The 21,885-nt window shown below is 41.3% G+C and overlaps 1 long non-coding RNA gene across 1 annotated transcript in view; it reads right to left on the bottom strand.

Moving 5' to 3' along the window:
• LOC119911579 overlaps positions 1-17,573 on the bottom strand; it is an 80,925-nt gene extending 63,352 nt beyond the window's left edge. The window contains exons 1-2 of the long non-coding RNA XR_005445915.1: positions 17,511-17,573; positions 17,274-17,393 (exon numbers count right to left, since the gene is read on the bottom strand). This is a non-coding gene — a long non-coding RNA (uncharacterized LOC119911579). The remainder of the gene's footprint in view (positions 1-17,273; positions 17,394-17,510) is intronic.
• Between the last annotated feature and the right edge of the window lie 4,312 nt (positions 17,574-21,885).

Genomic DNA, 21,885 nt, shown 5'->3' with positions numbered 1-21,885 from the left:
CATGCTAAAACCGACAGTGTGTTCTCCTCCTTTGCGGCAGCGGCGAGGTGGCAGCCATTTCAGCTTTTGATACATTTTGTTGTACACATCAAAATGAAACCCACCTAATCTCAGTATACACCTTCTTATTTGCAGAGTAAGAGTTTATGTGCCGTTGGAGGCTGCTATAAATATTTATGAGATAAATTTGTTGTCTACATCATAGTGAGTATCATCAAACAGATGCAAGTTATATGAAGATAGGCTGTTTTAAGGGGGATAAAGAAGAAATTGAATTTTGTTTACATTCGATGTTGTTAGTCTCATGCTGGCCAGAGTTTTCTTTTTTTCATTTTCCACTACATCACCACATAAATCATGTTGAAATAACTCAACTTTAATGTTGGTTTGTTTTTCAGTGAACACCATGATGTGCTTTTCAAATCTGAATCGAGCCAATATTGTTGCTTCCCAAGTGAAACCAATCCAGGCGATCATTCCTACAGAAACATTTACATGAGCGCTACATAAAATGATCAGATACGGTGTCCTTTCTACCTGATCCACAGTAGGTAATCAGGAAAAAGTTCTTTCTCATCTGCAGTTGTTTCCAGCCGTTCACTGCAGGCAAACCTTTGAAGACGATGGACTTGGATAAAGTGTTACTGGTTGACTGCTGTGCTCTGTGCTGAAGCAACATTTTGATTTGAATATGCAGTACAGCTACTCGTTAAACAGGAGAAGGTGAGCTCACAGCAGCTCTCACTGTGAATCTTGTGCGATCCCATAAGCCTCACGTGGGTTAGAAGGACGCAAAGCCTTGATTAATTATGATATGAAAGATGAGATAATTAGCTCCTGCTGGTGGCATTGCCACCTGAAGTCATCATGACGTCACCACATAGCTATGTCCTTCCAATTCCCTCTGCAGGCCAACGCTCAAACAACATGTGTTTTTATGCTGAATTCAGCCCGTGCAGCCACAGTCAGCCATATTTATGGCCATGCATGATGACATCAGAGAGAGATTCACTTTATGGCTCAATTTTATGCTACTCCTCCTCCAAAAACTGTCAAGTGTGCGCAATGGGATGAAGTACAAGACAAATACGACCCTACTTGGAGCTGTTTGTGGCTGTGCATGGAACTACATCATAAATTTGGTTTATTGTGCTGTGTCTATGTATGTTTGCTTAAGTGTGAGTGGACTGAGGCTTTACTTTCCTGCAACGCCAAAAAATGCCCCCATGGGAATAGATAACCCTAAAAAAGTGGTCGCTTGTGAGTCGTTTGTCCTGCAGTTTATTAGAAAAATGTCTGCTTTTATGGTTGAGTGTGCAGGTTATGGGTGAGGATAGTCCTTACTAGTAAATTAAAATGTGTGTGTGTTTACTTTGGTTAAACAGCAACATGTGGAATTCCGCAATTCCATGTGATCCAAAATAAAATGGGAAAAAACAACTTCACTTGGCCCTTAGTGTGTGTGTTTGTGTGTGTGTAGTATTAGTTGGTACTAGCTGGCAGCCATGTAGCTCAATAGTGGAATTAGGGTGATATTGGAATATTGGAAGGACTGCAACACATTACACCACTTCACTGTCATGGACAGCAGAGTGCTTATAGCAAACATCACTTACTGCAAACACTCAGGCATGCACTCTCTCAAACACACACACTCACACACACAATCACATAGCCTTTCACATGATAGCATCCATTTAACACACACACACACACACACACACACACACACACTTTTATGATATTTGGAGCTTGAAAGTAAACGACAAACGAGAAGGGCGTTAAAGGAAATGTGTTTTTTCAGGGAGATTTAGGGAAGGAAAGTGCCTACCGCACATTAAGCATGTTCTTTCCTTTATCCGAGCGTGCATAAAGCTCTTTTATATCATTTTAGATAATTTCTCGCTCGCACAGGTTCCAGCTAAAACATATTTCTCTCCTTTTATCAGCTTTTTTTATCGCTCCATCCTCTTAACAAGCATTTTCCTGCCTCTTTTTGCTTAGGACAGTCTTTTTTTCACAGACTCTCTCACTTTTCGTCAATCATCCCATTTTTCCAACTCTCATCACACATGTTTTTTTTTTGTCTTTTCTTTCACCATCAGTTCAGTCTTCTCTCAGCATTAATGTTCTTGCATTGCTGACATGATATAGTATAGGTGTAGCACACTATCATGACTCAATACTGACCTTTGGAGTGCATAATATAATCTTTGTGATGTTTTATGTGTTTTTAATGCATTCCTGCAGTTATTGCTGCCTGGGGAGGAATAGTGTTGATTGAATTGTAATGTTTGAAATTTAATCTCTTCTGTTTGTCTTCACATTCTCTTTCTCAGCCTTCCATCCGTCTCTAGAGACTCCTATCTCCTTTTTGTTGCGTTTCTCAGTTTCTATCTCATCTTGCCTTCCCTACTGCATCTTTACTTTCTATGCCTATCTCTATCTCTCATTTCACCTTTCTACAGGGTGGGGTTCAGGGAACTGGTTCCATTTCAGATCTAGTTCAATGTCGGCAAAATATGTGGATTCACAAAGCTCAGAGGGTAACAGAATATTTCCTTCCTGGTACTAATATTTATAGTACCAGGAATCTCATTTGTACCTGGCGCTGACCATTGCCATGTTATAAAGACAAACGTAGCAGGTGGCAGATTATTGCAGCTGCAGCTAATTGACGTAATTTATTATCAAGTAACTTTATGAAAGGACACAATGAAACCAGAGATTACATTCTATGATTTTTTTACATCCTGTGCCAACATTCTTTCTCTCTCTAAATGTTTTTCTGTCTATAATATCTGCAACTACAGGATGGTCAGTTCTTCTAGACTTTTCAAATGGATCAAATTGTGATAGTGAAACAAGTCATTTCGTGGGGCTTGTGACGCTCAAAATAAAGTATCCACCATCCTACAGCCGCTTGTTTAGCCACTAGTAAAACTGGCTTCAAAGCACAAAGCACTGCCTGGGAGCTTGGAGGACCGACCAATCACAGTTCTTTCGGTCTGTGTCGCTGCGACGTGTAGTTACATTTCTTGAGAGTCGCACGTCAGGCTACGCCGCAAGGTGCCGGGTGGAGGGTAACCAATGGCGTCGATCTGAAGAAGTACTGTAAATTGGCGGATCTTCACCTCTGATTGGCTCTGACAGTGACAACTAAGGTGTGTGTGTGTATGGGAAATGACAGAAGGTTAGAATATACTGTGATGCCGCTAAAGGTGCTGTGAAAAATGTGGGTGCACCAGTGCAACCAATACAAAAGGTTAGTCTAAAGCCCTGATAAGGAGCACAGTACTTCCTGCACTGGTCCTGAAAGTTGGCATAATGATGTGCAGAGTTGTCCAATGTGGATGTAATTGCTTGATTCCAGCTCTTTGAAAACTGGTGTCCACACTCAACCAAAAGATTGTTTGTTTGAGAATGAAACACCACTATACGATCAATAGTTTAATGTGTATTTTTGCAGTGCACTGAGACCAACTGAATGATGACTCTTCACTTAAACTTTCATACATATGAATCACTTAAATTGTGATCAACTTAATAGTTCTGAATCTGTTAATATGGTTTTTGAGACAAGTAGCTTGTGAAAAAAAAGATGTGAAAACATAAGTGGGCTACATCTATTGGGCTGTCTCATTTAAGTTACTTACCAGGGTACTCAAGTTAAATTTAATACTTTTTAAGACCTTTTTAATACCACCTAGGATGAAATTTAATACCAACTTCACTGCCGTATAATGAAAAATCTGCATGAATTTTAATGCCAGAGAAAGTTATTTACAAAGTTACATGTATTTAATAAAATACTTTATTAATACATTAATATTTAACACACTATAACTTTTTGGGGTGTGTTTGTACTTTAATATCAATCAAGGATGTCACTTTGTGTTGAAAAGTGGTGTGGACATAGGCAAGACAAGAAGATATTTTAACACTATTTGGATGAAATATTCAACACTGAAATATATAAATGCCATCAAACCCCAACCATACTTTTACAAAGATTATGCTATATCTTTTGCATAAACATACTTTGAATTTGGCCTTTAATGTCTTAAAGTGGTGATATTATGCTAATTTTCAGGTTCATCATTTTATTTAAGGGTTATACTAGAACAGTTTAACATGGTTTCATTTTCAAAAACACCTATTTTTTGTCATACTGTACATTGCTGCAACTCCTCTTTTCACCCTGTGTGTTGAACGCTCTGTTTTAGCTATGGAGTGATACATTTCGCCTCTACTAGATCTCTGCTGGGAGTTGCACATGCGCAGTACCTAGTTAAGAACTACTAGTCAATCAGAAGCAGAGTAGGGCGGGCCCTGAGAAGCCGTTAAACATGGCTTCAGTTCAGATGTTCCCCTTACCAGCTTGGCAACATGGACTGGAGCAAGAGTTTCAGAGCGGTGAGTTATTAATCTGTAACAAAAGTATCTTTCATCCATTAAGTTTTAACTGAGCTCTGTCTTTACATCACAGTAACAACTTTATGTCCACTGACTGCCTGGAGGGTAGCTAGTGTTTGGAAGGGAGAGGAGAGGTGTGTGCTGCAGCTCAGTGGTTTTCCACCGGTGTTTTTGAGGGCGTGTCTGGGGTGTTTTCTTGTGATGTCACAAGAAAGCGGAAGTAAAGGCTGGACTATTAAGGAGCTGTTTTCAAGCAGTTCAGAGCAGTGTTTAATGTGAAAGGTGGGAACTAACTTTGGGCTGGACTTTGGGCATTTTCACTTTGCAAACCTGTTACATGCACAAAAAAGGGATATAACTCAATAAAGGCAAAGCCAAAAGCCAAAAAGCATGATATGACCTCTTTAAAGTTTCTAAAAGTTTATGCCATGTTATATCATCATCTAATGGTTATACCCTCTGCATCTCCCCAAACTCTCCCTCCTCCTCTCTTTTACTTTTTATTTTATTTCTGGTTCTTGTGTTTCTCTCTCTCTTTCCTCTTTGATAAGTAATACACTGACCTTCTTTCCAGGCCTGGATCTATTGCGTGGCTTTTTCTCATTTGCCCCCCCCCCCTTCTCCTCTCTATCATATCTGCAGCAAGGGGAAGAAATGGGGGCAGACACTGCATACATTTACCATACTGGCACACACCCATAAATACACACAGGAAGTGACAGACAAGGGAAGCATGGCCACAAGGGATGGGGAGAGAGTGTGTTGTGTGTGCGTGTGAGAGAGAAAGAGACAGGGGGATAGCTGACACCAATATGGTGTTCTATTTGTCTGTTCATATTGGTAAACACCACCTCATCTGGCTTTAACGTTGTTTTCACGGTGACACCCTGAGCGTAATTATGACACATTGTCCTGCTTCTTGCCATTTTTCTTCAGCAGCTACCACATGCTCATCATGTGTATACACACACACACACACACACAAATGTACACACATGGTCGGATGGTGTGGAAAATCTGTGCGCGGACACACTTTGATAGAAATGCAAGTGCAAACACACACACACACACACAAACACAGACACACACCTAAGCAAACAGACACAAACACAGACTCACACAAGCATGTCACACTTGTCTTGCATTGTGTTTGCTTACTGGCTTTGTTCCATCCATCACACCATGACAGCCAGTCGCTGTTGATTAGAGCCGTGTCAGCCTCAACGGAGAAATCAATGGTGAAATATATAAATAAGAACACAATTAAACCAATTGAGTGGATGGGAGGCAACAAGTGGCCTGTTGAAGTGACACTTCCTGCCAGGAGAGGGTGCGGATGAGCCAGCCTTAGTGGAGGGAGAGAGGAGGGTGTTCTGAGGTTTTCTTTGTTAGCTCCACCATTTTCCCTCTTCTTCAACTACAATGTGTGCATGATTTTAGGGAAATATGCGTGCACATGTGTTGGCAGTGCATCAGCCTGATAATGACCTCACCCTCACAAATGATTTTCATCTGAACTTGAAAAAAAGTTTGAGAGAGTCTGCTACAAAAAAACACAATCCTGTTTCTCACCATCGATCATTGCGCAGACCTCAAACGCACAGTTGGCCCCTGGAGCCCCCAGCAGTGTCATTCAGAAGCCTGTCTTATTATGAATAAAAATGATTCATGTGTTTTGGGGTTGTTGAAAAGTGAAGCGCCAGGCCTTGGACCTCGGAGAAGCCGGAGAGTTTTTCCAAAGAGGGAAAAAAAAGGAGGAAAAAAGTCAGGAATAGAGCACAAGAGGGGCAGACAGTGAGGATATAATCCGGGAAATGCACAGATGAATGCAGAAAACTAAAAATAGAGGGAGAGACTTGTGAAGAGGCAACTAGAGTGGTCTGAAAAAGAGAGCAAAGAAAAGGAAAAAGAAAGAATGCCGCCAGCTGCTCCTGATTCCTCAGTGGAGGAGTTGAGTGGCGTTTTTATGAAGAGAAGGCACGCAAGCCAGGACGCCGAACTGCGCCCACTTCACGACAGCCTGGCACACACGCACGCGCACTATCCGGGATAGAACGGCCTGCACCACTGCGCATACTACAACTGCTCTGTGCATGTGTGGAAGTGGATGTGTGTTTGTGCAACTTACTAGGAGCAGGAATGCACTCAAAAATGCTAATGCAAACCACATCTCCATAACCTGCATTTGTGTGTGTCTGTGTAAATTTATGTTACTGGCATTTCAAAGCTTCCTGTTTATGGCTCTTAGCAAGTCACTTTCATGTCAAATCTCAAACGGACACACACACACACACACTCACTAAGTAACACCCCAGCGTGGTGTTGCTAATAGCACTAATTAATAGGCTAAATTCTGCTAATTGAACTCGCTTATGCTGAACCTCTCCCTTCCTCCTACTCCTCCACTCCTCTTTTCATTCTCTCTGGACTTCAAGACCATGCTGTTAGCTTTAATTTAAATTTGCATGGTGATTACATTACTGTTCCATAGACTATTGCAATCACTGTTCTTTCATCATTACTGTAAATAATTCCACAACACTAATCCCACAATTCACCTATTTTCAACATTCTCTCATTTTCCACATTGGCTCCCCCTATCTTTATGCCTCAGTATCACCCCCTCCAACACACACACACACGCGCGCACACACACACCCCTGCTACTGTTTGAAGCCTCGAGGAGGAGAGAAGAGCAGAAGAAGAAGAAGCAGTGTTCAGTTGAATGAGCAAAGTGTGGAGGAGAGAACAGGATCTGGGAGGGATGTGGGGAGGGACAGCCATTAGCCACACCAGCTGCTTCCCTTGCATATTAATACACAAGCAGGCAGGCAAACACACACACAAACACGCAAACTCGTACTGTAAAGACAAGACTTAGCAAGACAAGCCGAAAAATCGGACATACTGTACAATCGCATTAAACCATTGCAGATTTGTGACATATATGTGGACATGCAGACACACACACACACGCTATAAAGGTGAGTTCGGAAATCTGAAAAAGATAAAAGGGCATACCTCTGATTTATAACAGAAATGTCTATATTAATAAGACATCCACTCGCACACACACACACAAAAGCTATAAAAACTCGCCCAGGAATCAGGTTCCACAGAAAACAGATGCGTAAGATTTACAATGTCGAGACGTACTGTTGTGATTCATAACAGATACAGTGGAACACATGCACACACACACACACACACACACACACATGCACACAAACTAACCCAAGCTATCAAGACAAGCATGGAAATCAGACACACACACACATATATATATATATGCATTAAACCCGAGCAACACACTCACACAGGAGACACATGCTGTTCAGATACATTGCAGCTGTGGCAGCACACACACAGACGCACACAGGAGTCTGTAAGAGGAGGAAGAAAGCAAGCAGTGCAGTATGATGGGTAGAGCGAGGAAGAGAAACAAAGAGAGGAGGAGGAGAGAGAGGGCTAAGGGTGTAGATGATTGTGGCTGTGGCTCAAAGAATTCCCAGAGTGAGCATTATGTATTGAAAGGGGGATAAAGTGCAGAATTGCCTCCTTTCCGTTCTCTCTGTTGTGTTTCCACCAGAACGAGCAAACGCTGTCACATCCCTGAAAGCTTTTCACAATGTTATGTGCTATTTACTGCTATGTAATATTATTTACCATACATAATACTACATAGAACATCCAGTAACATAACATAGTAACATTTATGAAAAATGTACACTTGCAGTTTGTAGTGATGTTTAATAGTATTACTTCATGCTCAAAGGTATGAATGAATGAACAGCAACACAACATTTTACAAAACTTTCTCGACACAAACTATGAAGACATAATAGTTTTAGCTACTGTAGGTGAATATAATCAACTGTCTTATATACACTCAAGTTTATGCACTGTACTGCAGAAAGCAGCTTCTACAATAATAATGCTTCTTAAGATGACACTGCACATGGTTGCATAATTAAAAGTTTGGAAAGGAAGCCAGTAAAATCTCACTACAGCCATTTACTAGTCAAGACACTAAATGTGTTAAGGTTTGATCTTTTCATTATATTTAGAGAGAAAATGATTAGACATTGAATACAGTTGTTAATCCACAGAAAATGCATCAGCAACATTTTCAAAATCAATTAATCATTCTAGTAATTTTGTATGCAAATGTGAATATTTTCTACACCATGGTGCTCTGGGAACTTGTGGATGGACATTTTTCAACATTTTCTGACATGTTATAGACCAAACAATGAATCACTTATTAAGGAAAAGGAAAAAATGTATGGAGATATTAATCCAGAATGAAAAATAGTTCTTTGGACAACTTTGTTTCTCTGTTCCAGGAACAATATGTTCAACTTCTTAACTATCGCAAATGGGATCATTTTTAAAGTTCAAGCAGCCTTTGAGAAGAAACCAGACATGCAATTAAGGGTAACCAAGAGCATTTCATTAGGTTTTTTACAGTCCCTTTACTGTATTACGGTTTATCTTCTGATATTTTGCGTGAATTTATCGTTTACCAGTGTGTATTTTTATAAAGGGATATCTAATAATAACTAGCGTAGGCTTTTAATGGTATGTAACACTGGCAGATGGTATATATATCATTGTCAGCTTAAATGGTTATACATATTTTAATTCTCAAATCAAGTCAATATTGGTAGCAGCCTTTAAAATCCAGTATCAGTCAGGCTTTTCTATAAACATCTATATGACACACACATATACATAGGACACATTGCTAAGAGGTCGTAAAAAAAAAAAATCATATACACACTGGTAGCTACTGTAGAAATCCCCCCTCAGGCATTTTCCCCTGCATCTATAATGCATTAGTACAGCAAACAATTCTTTCATCAATGTAGTGTAGAGGCAGATAAGTTTATAGAAATATAAAAACGAAGCTTCTCTCAGCCTCCTATCAAGGCCATTCCTTGTGACTTCTGACAGCTGAAAAAGACAGGAAAGCCTGTTTTTACCAAGCAATTGCTCGTGGGGATGGTACAAAAGTGCAGCATTAGTTCAGATATCATGCGGCAGATAGCATCAAGGCCTTGGAGACTGTGAACCCTAATGGCAGGGATACCTGGGCAAAACAAGAAAACCAACTGGATAAAAGACAAAAATGGGGGAAGGTAGACAGATAAATATGGAAAAATAATATGTCATCTTATCCCAGACAACAAGAAGACAGGCTTATGAAACAAAGGACAAACAGAGTGACAGGGAGAAGAATTCAAAGGAACACAGATTCAGAGATTTGGAGTATGTTCTGAGAGAGATGCGCGCAAACACACACACACAAACAAGTACACACTCGTCGCAGAAAGCAATAAGTGTTGTGACATAGACACTGAAACCCTGAGACAGGTTAGAGAGATGATCATAATGCTAGTAAATACACAGACACACACTCTCACGCACACAACACACACGCGCACACGTCTCCAGTGCTAGCTTGACTTATGAAATCCTAACTGTGGCTCAACACTGCAATATTGTCTGAAAATGTCATGGCTCCGACGGAAGCCCCACAGGGACAAAATGTACTGTCAACACACACAGGGCTCAATCTGTTCTCGCAAAGACATATGGCTTTCATTTATCACATTCTATGCTGAGACAAATTGTTTTCCCGAAACCTCGGTGTGCGACACAACAAGAATGGTAAAGATGAGGTAAAGAAGAAATGTCACAACAAGGGAAAGGAGACCAGAGAGCCAAGTCAGACGCCAAAAGACGTCAAAAATATCAAGGTATTTTCTTTGGCTGTGCTGCAGCTTAATGTATATCAGAATCACAACCAGAATCAGAAATAGTTTATTGATCCCCGAGGGGAAATTCTTGAGTCACAATTACTCACATTGCACATCCAAATATGAAGGAATAGAAATAATCATAGAAAGTTGGTAAATAAAATATAAAGAAGTGAACAATATAAAAAAGAATATAAAAATATGAATAAGAGTGTGGAAAATGTATAGTATTTACATTATGTAAGACAAATTTCCACATTTGTGGACAATAAAGATCCTTTAATATTAGTGAATGTATTAAAAATCATTATGCAGTATATCCTGCATTAACTAGACTAGATTTCTATGTAAAGACATGCATGTCTATGATACTACAGTTCATTTTATGTGGTTGAAAACATCTTGGAAGTTTTTGTGTTCTTTATTTTGGTACAAACTGCCTAATTACAGGTGAACCAAGGTTTGAAAACACTAAACAAAAAAAACACAGACTAAATCAACTTCTTACTAGGTTGTATATTTGGCCCTAGGGAGAACAAATCTGATTCGAACCCCTTAAACTTCAGTTTAGCATAATGGGTTTGTGCTCTTATAATTAACCTTCTCTCCAGGACAAACCAATAAAACATACATACAAAAATAGAATCTGTGAATCAGCCCAGACTGCAATCTGCCCTCAGATATATTTTTTTCCTGTTATGCTTTCCAAGCATCAGTGATTTGGCTTTAATACGTTATAATCTGTCTCCATATACCCATAAAACCTTGCGTTCCGGAGCAATTTCCTGTTCAGATTATGTTCTCACTCCTACCACAATATGCTGCAGTTGTGTGGGAAGAGGAGAGAGAGAGCTGCGATTTAAGGTATCTCTGTAAAGTGGAATGCTTTGTTCTCACCTGGACAGACGAACTAAACACTTCAAGAGTCCACATAAACTGCTGCACACGTGCTTGATGTGAACGCACCCTAAACCATCCCAGTGATTCACCCAATCTGAAAATGAGGGTTTAGGCTTACTCAACAACAGGAAATCTTTGATCTTTTGTTTATTACATGCAGGAGACATGTGAGGTGTGAATAAAATAGCTGAACATATTCAGTACAGTAATTCTGATAGCAGTGATAGCTCCACCTGCAACACCACAGGGATTCAGACATACACAGTATGTACAGCGAGCAAAACACAGTCACGTGCACCATATGTGCAACACACACATCTTGACCCCCGGCTTTAATTACAGTTGCCTATATTTCTCTACTGTGTTTCACACTAATTAGACAGAAGTGGTCTGTCGCGAGGTAAACGTTCCCATGTGTCACCCTTATTTTGACTTTTATCACGCCCACACAATCAAAATACAGCAGTCATATTGTGCATCCACGCAAGTGTGAAAAGACGGACGCTGGACAGAGAGCATTGCATTGTACAGACGAGCAAGTATGCACGCATGCGCGCAAACTCACAGCGGATGCTAATTAGGACCTGCTGGTTTTGATGTTTATAAAAAGAGGGAAAAATTCCATCAGCAAACCTCAGCTTCCTGTTGAGAAGGGCTGTTGGATTTTAAAACGTCTTTACAGGCTCTCATGGCGGGGAGGTGCGACACGCTGGGTGCATGACGCCAGGCTCGTAAGGCTCACCGCGGCGCTGCCACTGTCGCCACCAGCCTCTAACCTGTGCCTTCTACACCCTCCACACACCACTCCAACGCTGGCCGCAGGACCACACCCTACCCTGGGCCTCTGTTTATAGATGGGAGGTGAGCTCTGGGTGCATGTGTGTATGTGGAAAAGGCTTTCACTTTCTTTCTTCGCCTGGGGCCCAGTCTTTCATTGTGACTCCCACTTATGAAAACCTGCAGTGTGGCAAAAGTGGGACACCAGAGACCCAGAAATGGCTCTGCCACTGGATTTTTATATGGCCTCAAATTGATCCAAGATGGCAGTGAATATTCCTGACTAACAATGCAGACCCACTGTTGTTCATTAGGAGAGGCCATATTAGTTTAGCCCCAGGTTAAGGCACAGGGGTTGACCAGGATATTAATATTGGGCTCCTTTTCACTGAGGTCTTAACCTCCCTTCACCTCCATCTCCCTTCCCTGTATTATATTCTTTCCTTTCTCCTGACCCCTCCCTTTGCCAGTTTCACTTCACTTGACCCCTGACCTGTCAGCTCCACCCAGTCAACGGTAGGGTCCTCTGTGTCAAACGCCGCCTGTGAAAACACTGTGCAGATAAGCTGAAGAGAGAGCTGGGCGAAACAGGAGGCATCATTCAGATGTGGCAAAGTGCAGCAGGACCCGGAGACCCAGCAAACCCTCCTCTAATGTGGACAACACAATGAGATAAGCCTAGTGAAGTATCAGCGCTGTGGCAAAACTGATTCAATGTTGAGAAAACATTGCACTGAGATAAAATGAACAAAGTACCACACATTATTACTGTGTTTATTTCCAAGCCTCAGATAACAAGATGCTGCTGGCTGGAAGATAAGCTGGTGCAAGGAGTCAGGCAAACATATAGCTCCAGGCCTGTATGCATAAAACACAGAGTACAGTAGAGTGCAACAAGAGGAGCTCTGGGCCAGTCGCATGACACTATACACTTCATTACAGACTTTAATCAACGCTTTCAGTTTCAGCTTACTGTTTTTCTTACCACAGAATTTCACCAAAATGGGATGTGGAAATGTTTCATCTATTGGTCTTTAGTTTCCCCCTAATTTCACAAAGGACAACCATAAATGACACTCTGTGCTGTGTGTCCTATGTAGTGTTGAAACTACGATTATTTTTTTTGCGGACAAATTAGTAGCCGCAGCTGGAACGTTTGATTGTGTCACACCTTCCTCAGCAGATGGAGTTTGCCCAGCTGCGATGGTGCAAATTAGATGTAGATGTTCAAGTTTCCATTCCTCTGAGCACCCTCCATCCTCATCTCAAGGATATGTTTTCTATTATTGATCAACAATTTGATTAATTTCCCAAGTAATTGATAAAAAATGTAGTCAAGAAAATTGTGAAGAATGCTTATCACAAATTCCAACAGCCCAAGGTAATGTCTTCAAACTGCCTGTTTTGTTTGACCAATAGTCCAAGGTCCAAAATATTCTATTTACAATGAAATATTAATGAGAAAAGAAGCAAATATTTACATTTAAGAATCTGGAATCAGTGAATCGTTGCAGCTTTTGCTTAATAAATTACTTAAATGGATTAAATTAATGGATAAAAAATGTTCTTAATGAATTTTGAATTGATCTTCTGCTATTGTTTCAGCACTAGTAATGTGTCACACACACATCATTTGTTGATGCAGTGTAGTATTTCTTTCATTTGTACTGTACAGTACTGTGTTGCAACAGTTTCCTATTTCAGATATCTGATTGAAGCTGAATTATCATTCTCCTCATTTTGTTCAGAATTGCCAGCCAAACTTCTCTGCTGGATTTCTATTGAAATAAAAAAAATATCCCTCCAAGGTTGTACTGGCAAAAGAACTATTATCACTTTTGAAATGAGCAAACAGAATGAGTCATGTGTCACTTTTTTCAGATTTACAAGCCCAACACCGCTCCCTGCTATCCCCTTTAAAAAGGCAAAAAAATGTCCAACTCTTTCATTCTGAATAAGGAGACTCCAACAGGTTTCTGTCACTAGGATGAAAAACCAAAGCTCAGGCACTCACCGCTCTCAAATAGAGAGCCTTTTAAATCCTCTGACAATGAGCAAGACAGATAAGGAGAGAGAGAGGGGAGGGAGAGAAAGGGAGACACACACAAACAGAGGGAGAGAGAGATAGAAAAGTGTAAAATGGAGAGGATAACGAATGAGTGCGCCGCTGAGAGGGAGCCTTAATGATGTCAATGTGATAAGTCTAAAACGAGGTGAAAATTGAAATGAGTGCTGCCATGGCGGTGGTCGGTGGGGAGAGTGAATAGGAGTTGCGCTGCCACCTCCACTGCATTCATTCGCTCTGATTAGCTGGGGGAGAAAATACAGAAGAGGTGGGAAAGATGTATGAAGGAGGAAGGAGGAGGCGGAGGAGGAGATCTGTAAACGGAAAAGGCAAAATGAAAAAACAGGTGACGAGGAGGGGACAAAGGGAGAACCAGCTAGAGATGGACAGTCGGTAAAAATAAAGAAAGCCAATAGATGTAAGAAAAAAAGAAAGAATGAAAGACAGAAAGAAAGAAAGAAAGAAAGAAATGAAAGAAAGAGCATGGGTGAGACAAAGACAGACTGGGAGCTAAGTTCAAGCCAAAGTCAATTGTACAACTAATGTGAATCGATTTGTTGCCTCTGCTTTTGCTCTTTCGGGAGAGAGTGACATTTTAAAGGCATATTTTATTATTGGGAGGAGGTGGGGCTGTTTGCCTGGCAACTGAACACACTGACAGCCTGCTGACAGCTGTACGGAACACACTGAATAGAAGAAATACTGCAAATGGCCTGTGTGTGCTCGGGGATCCATTGTGTGTCTGCAGAAGTGTGTGTAATCTGTCAGATAACATGGAAGTGTGTGGGAGTGCACACTTGCTTCTGTCTGTTGGTCTGTGTACATTCTTGCATAAGTAGTATAGTTTCTCTGTGTTTACCTACATGATAAATACTGCACATGGCCTGCGTTTTACTAGATGCATTGCGTCATTGGTAGGCATGTTGTGTGTGTGTGTGTGTGTGTGTGCATGTACAACGGTCATATTTTATTAGGTAGGTGAGCACACTTGTCTCCATATGTCCAACTGTGGGTTTCCTGCTTCCTACACGTGTGTGCTCATACATGTGTGTTTGTGTACAGGCATGTATTTGTGTGAGCATGTTCTGGGAGAATAATTCATGGCAGTGAGTGACTGAAATGCGGCGGCCGTCCACAGGCAGCCTGGAGTTCTGCCAGTATGGAGGGCCAGCATTAATAATTAAAAACACTTTTACAGGGAGGATCTCTGCAGCGTCTGTTGTCGGCGTCTCTCTTCAAGGGCACATTCAGGACAATCACACAGAGAAAAAGTTTGGAAACAGTGCCCAGAAAAAAATCTCATAGATAGTAGTGTGATACAGAGAGGTCACCAGTAGGCAACATTTTTAGTTTCTCTCCACAGCTGTCTGGCTAACTGGATAATACAACGACTTTATTTTGTCTTTGTAATTGATTCAAGGTGTTTAGTCTGTTCTTTCCCACCAAGCATATGATCATTTTTTTTTGTTCTGGACAATGAAAAGTCAAAGAGGCGTCTCAGGAATTCACTTAGTCGCAAGGACCTACATCCAAAAGCAGGGCGCCAAAATAAATAATTGAATCCGAGTAGTCTTAGCAGATCTCGGCAGACCTCAGCTCTCAGCAGTCTTTGGTCAGAATCCAGTGGGAAGTACTAAACTGCTTTTCATGGTATATGTAATCCTGTGGAAATTCTTCCAAAGAGCATGCTGTGCTGAGGAGCGGATGAAAACAAACAAACCAACATAGCTGTTCACCAGCGTGGCCACGTTCCAGCCCAAAGGAGTCATCCTTAAGCCCAAATGGCTGGCCAAGTATCTGCACTGGGCCAATCCACGGTTTATTGGAAACGCTAATGACTAGCAAGGGAAATCAGCTTTTGCATATTACAAATTCCAAACCACACACATTATCGCACATTGTGGACACTTGCACTTCAGTTTTTTGTTGATGTGCAGCTAATCAAAAATTAGGACATTTTCTCCACAAAGTCGTAAGCAAACATCTTTTCAAAGGTGTCTTGCTTCTGTAATCCAACATACTTCCATCTGATGTTGGGGCACATAATATAGAGGTTCCTACAAGTAGCTATTCAGTACATAAAAGTGACTCAGGGCTTTACACATAATCTATCCTAACCCCTATCCCTATCTGAGATGACCGACCAAGCCATATTAACCTTGCACAAGCACTCACTCTAATATATCAATATTCATGTCAACTCATGACATTACTACCATGACCAAACTGATAAAGTCACGATGGGGGGTCTAATCGCCAAAGACCCTTCACATATCTAATTTTATTGTACACCAATACACATATTTGATCACTCTACAACAGCCTCTCTCCTGATTGAACTGTAGCTAGACTTCTTTGCATTCTAATTAGACTAGCTGCCAAAAAGGGAGCTCTTAGCTTCGGTACAGGCAGGAACCGAAGCTAAGAGGTCATTACTGCCACTCACATGAGATTATCATTAGCCGATCATCAGGGATGCAAGCTTATCTCTTTGATCAGGGCCAACTATGCATCTACAGTATCCATTCAATCCCAAAACAGAACGTTATATTTAACACATCCAGCTACATATACACTTATTTGCTACTGCTGTTGCTGTGTGCAATTGCTGCTGCTAACTGTGCTTACTCTCCAGTGGCTGCTACCAAAAGCTGAAACACACTGCCCACCATCCAAGCATTTGGTCACGCTGTATGTAACTGAGTTTAAAGCAAATCCTACATTATAAAGTGTCCTAAATTAGCCTGAGGTATTTACCATTTAAACTCTTTTCTTTGCACAAATTGAAGAAAATGGCAGGATTACATTTCACTGTGATTGTGCCCTATATGACTACATGCAGAGCTGGCCCTAGACCTTCGGGGGCCCTAATCAAAATTTAGTTGGAGGCGCGGCCACTATATATGACTATATTCTTAAACCTGCCATGTTTGTATAGCACAAAAACACCAAAGCAAATTTCTTAAACCTACTTGCCAATAAAGGTGATTCTGATTAAAAACAATAACTGGACTATACTCTTTATTATTATATTTACTATGTTTGATGTCAAACAGGATACATATCATACCACCAGTGCCACTGAGTGTAATTGCAGTGCGAGGCCCGGTAGACACTGATGAACTTAGTTCTGAATAAAAAGACTAATAAACTGATTATGACTGAACCAAAGCTCAAATCATTAATAACAGCCAAAGAATTTAAGAGACAAAAACTACAAAAAGTTGGTAGCATCCTTTTTCTCGACCAGCTTCGTTACGAGTGATCTAAACATGTAATGACAGAAAAGACTTGTTTGAGTGTCTTTTTGGAAAAAAATGTCTCTGTCAACCTGTGTTGGTTTTACTGCTCACCCCATCAACGGGTAACTGATGGCCAGTCAGCTGGAACCACTGGCGGAGTAGAAACTGGAGAGCCAGGTGTGGTAGTAAGCACGATTGTACTGCTCTCCACTTCATTAGGCACAGGTAGACCTATGAGGGAGATTAACACATAAAATATGTAATCTTAGTAAGTTGACATGTTCATACGTTGGGTGTTCCTAGAGGTGAATAACTGTTAATTTATTGTTGATGTAGAACTAAACTTACCAGCAGTGTCAGCTTCTTGAATGATACCAATGATGGAGGTAGAGGCGGTGGTTAATGGACCTGCTATGAAATAATAAATATTAAATAAATGGATTGAAATGACTTGTGTTCTTTGTTTATATCTGGAGGATCTTATGATGCAGGATAATTGTTGGAGAGAGACAGTTTGATGCTGTCTCCTTTTAAAAAGTAACTTTACATAAAATGTCTTCTCAACACTGGCAGCTTTGGAGGAGGCACCATGACGCTGCTCAATAATCAGTCCTTTAAAACAGCTACTACTCCTTACCTGACAGATTTGATTTATAATTATTTACATTTACTCAATTGGCAGACGCTTTTATCTAAAGCGACTTACATTTATTAACAGTCATACAATACAATCATTAACAGAGCATCAAATACAGCACGCGATCCACAACAGACAATACATATTAATAAAAGCAGCAATAAATACTAGTAAGTGCTAATGGCACATATCACATCGAGTTAACAAAAAGTGCAATCAATACAAGATAATTATAGGGGATAGAAGAAGAAGAGCACAGGAAGAGCATGTTAGAGGTTAGGAGTTAGAGGTGTTATAAGAGGAAGTGTTCTCGGAAGAGATGAGTTTTCAAGAGCTTCTTGAAGTTAGAGAGGGACGCCCCTGCTCTGATGGTGTGCGGTAGCTCGTTCCACCATCGTGGTGTTACAGATGCAAACAGCCAGGACTGGGATTGCTTTGTGTGAAGGGATGGCAGAGCCAGGCGGCATTCATTGGAGGAGCGTAGCGGACGAGAAGGAACGTAAGTTTGTATTATGGAGTTTAGGTAGATGGTTGCAGACCCAGTACTCACTCTGTATTCAAGCATTAGTGACTTGAATTTGATTCTGGAGGCCATGGGAAGCCAGTGGAGGTCACTGAGTAATGGAGTGACAGGAGTCCTTTTGGGCTGATCAAAAACCAGATGCACTGCCGCGTTCTGAACTATTTGTAAGGGTTTCACCAAGAAGAAGAAGTGTAAGAACCACTAGGAGGGCATTGCAATAGTGGAGGCGAGAGGCCCTGATCAAGAAGCTGGGTGGCATATTGAGTGAGGTAGGGCCTGATTTTTCTGATGTTGTATAGAGCAAAGCGGCACGTGACATGACCGTGTTCAAACCTGGCCCATCTGTTATGGTATAACGTTAATACTAATAATATACCAATTTTATGCAGTTTGTAAAAGTTGTGATGCTAATCGCGGTTAGCATGTTAGCAAGTATAGCGTTAGGATTGTTAACAGTGCGGCTAACTAAGGCAAATGTAAAACCTTTAGTTCAAATTATCTTAAAATACAGGCGTAGGAAAATGGAGCCTGTGGGCTTACGTACATTTATCCTCTTCGAGTCTCTTCTGTTGTCTTTTTACATGTCCTGACAAATAAGATCTTCTCTTGTCAGACATCAAGCCTGACTGACCAACATAACGAGTGACGTCACAGGGTCAGCAAGGGCGAGCTGACCAATGAGAGCAGCTGATTTCCCACAGTATACAACTAAATTAAATAACCACATGCTTATTATGATGCGTAATATAGAGAGCTGTCTTTTTATTTTAATTTTATTATTTTACTAGCACGCAGAGAGTGTAGGGCGCCCTCTGCAGGCCACAGGGCCCTATGCCACCGCAGAGGTCGCTTAGTGGCAGAGCTCTGACTACATGCAACAAATAATCAGTTTGATCGAAGTATTGCAAACCCACACCAGCAAACATGGATTTTAGGGCCTTCAGGCGTTCTGCCCCCAACCTTTGGAAACCTCTCTCACAAGACATGTTCACTTTCTCTCACTACCTTCCAATCCAGTCTTAAAACACACTGCTCAGAAAAGTAGGCTATAGGTTTTTGATTTGACAAAATAAAATGATTTGAATGGAGGGATAACACCAAGGTGAATTGTATTTGCCATAATTATCAAAAAAAACCCGATTTAGATGGAGATTATGCATGCAATGTTTCTACTAGGACACCATGCTCCTGCTTCCTCCTTTTCTTCTTTCACCTCCACCCTTCACTAACCAACTCTTCTGCTTGACATCCTTCTGATGTATATAAGGATAAGAAAGAAGAGTGGCTAGATGAGTTTAAGGTCGTATTGACTTACTGTTATTGACACATCACTAAACTGAGTTAAAACTGCCTTGGTACATCTTGGAAACTCTGTCAGGGCCCTTAGTTGCATGTGTGTGTTCAGTCACAGGCACAGATGTTTGTCAAATGTGAATCTTGGGAAAAGACAAAAAAAAAAAACATGCCAACATGTCAGTGCTCAGAGGGGTGTGATAGAAAGGCTGAAAATGAATCCCTTTTGCACACACACACACGTGCACACACATACGCTCACATCCATTACCCGCCACCCCTTCCTCCCTCCCCCCATTCTCGTGGGTGTCGGAGTGAGAAATTAAATTTTTCTGATGAGAAAGTTTTTCCTGCCCCCATTCCTCTCCTCCCTCTCTCTCCTCCCATCCATTCTTTAATTTATTCGCTTATTTATGAACTATTAATTTATGCACTGAGAGAGAAATTAACAGTTGTGCAGTCAAGTGTTCGGGCTGCTGCCACGCTCACAATAGATGATCATCACCAAGGGACTGGCATGAGTCACACACACACACACACACTGACACATACAGAAACACATGACACCATACACTCACCCAAAGGGAAGCAAGACAGGTGCTGCATATCAATTGGTGCGAAAATAACTGTCCATCAGTTCTGCGTAGGAAACAGCAAACTTCCATTTGGTTTTAATTGTTACATCTAAGCATGAGTACTCCCAACCATTGTTCTGACAGCGTCAGAACAGGAGGTGTGTAAAAGTTTTAATGTGGGGAAAATTAATTGAATAAACTGTTTCTTCTACACCGTTCTATTACAATCTGCAGATAATGTGTTCACTATCACACTTAAAGCAGAGTAGTGCAAAAAAAAAAGCTCTGCCAAGACATCGTAGGTAAATAAAGACCAAGGAAACAGAGTAAAACTCAGCTTTTTCAAATTTGCTAAATCCTTTTTAGTGCCATGAAAAGTATTTTCTGAAGCTATAAAAATATTTCTTTAGTTGCACAGAATTAATTTTAGAAATGGTCTAATAAGTCTGATAATTTTAGACTAGTCAGTCCTACAGTAAAACTGTGTGTGACTACAGGAATGTTGAGGAAACATTGAAGGGAAAGTGAAAAATCCTATAAGGGCTACACTTGGTGTGTAGCGAGCAAATGCCTCTACTCTAACTCCACTATAACATATTGAGTCTTATAGGAATATGAAAAGGCCACGTCTTTCACAGCTACAGCACCGCTATCCATCCCTTCGCGCTCCAGTCTACGCCCACATGCTTCAATTCAAGTTCCCACGCCCACGCTATCCCAGCATGCTACATGTTTATTCAGTCAGTCATTCAGACGGTCAGTCAGTAATTCAGTCAGTCAATTATGTGAGCCAGTCCATCAGGCAGTCAGCGTGGGCAGGAATAAAACTGACACGCAGACAGGTCGGTCAGCCCCGTGGGGGCAGCGGAACACGACATGACCCATGCCGCCTCATTAGTAGGTTAACTGGCACGTGTGGGCTGCCAATGACTGTGTTTATGTGTGGGAAGGTAGAGTGGACGGGCGGAGCTGCAAGTGAGTGACAGCCGCGTGGGCGGTGGGCTGTGTTTCGGTGGCCGAAGCGCACCCCAGGGAAGGTGACAGTGTGTGTTTAAGTGTGTGTGTCTGTGTGAAATTGAGTGTGTAGCAATGCGGTCAGCTGCAGTGGCATCCACAAGGTTCTCGGTGGGAAAACACCCGTGGGTGGACAGGCTGTTTGTTGTACTCTGTATCCATTTAGCTTGGACAAGCAGACCGCACAATGCACCAAAATGACCACAAGGACTGAGCGCCGACCCCCCTGAGACACGCCTGGACCTGAGGTGTGTTTCAGTTGGGGTACATTTCAGTTTAATTTTGAAGCCTGTGTTGGTTAAAATTGTAATGAAAAACAGTCCTCAGAAATGCAATCTTCCCAAATTATTACCAGTTTCGGCCTTCCATCGGATTTGGCTTTGCACAAAGTTTTTCCCCTTGGCTTCTAATGTGGGATCTTTTCTGAAAGACTGAATTTCTCGTCACTGGGCTGACAGTACTAAGATTTCACACCTTAGAGGAGTAGAGAGTGAGAGATATTAGCTAAATGTTTCATCTAATCGAGACTAGTGTTGCAGTACTGTTGTAGACTGGTCTTAAGACCACTTTTTGATGGTCTTGGTCTCGTCTCGGTCTCGGACATTGAGGACTCAGGATTTTATTTCAAGTCCAGTCAAGACCATAACTTTGGGAATATCAATAAATTGCTTTTGCATTGTC

Source organism: Micropterus salmoides, unplaced genomic scaffold (assembly GCF_014851395.1).
Source record: "Micropterus salmoides isolate LMB-PRFRI ecotype aquatic unplaced genomic scaffold, ASM1485139v1 Ms_hic_scaffold_2, whole genome shotgun sequence".
NCBI classification, from domain to species: domain Eukaryota; kingdom Metazoa; phylum Chordata; class Actinopteri; order Centrarchiformes; family Centrarchidae; genus Micropterus; species Micropterus salmoides.
This window is presented reverse-complemented; position numbering and strand designations above follow the sequence as displayed.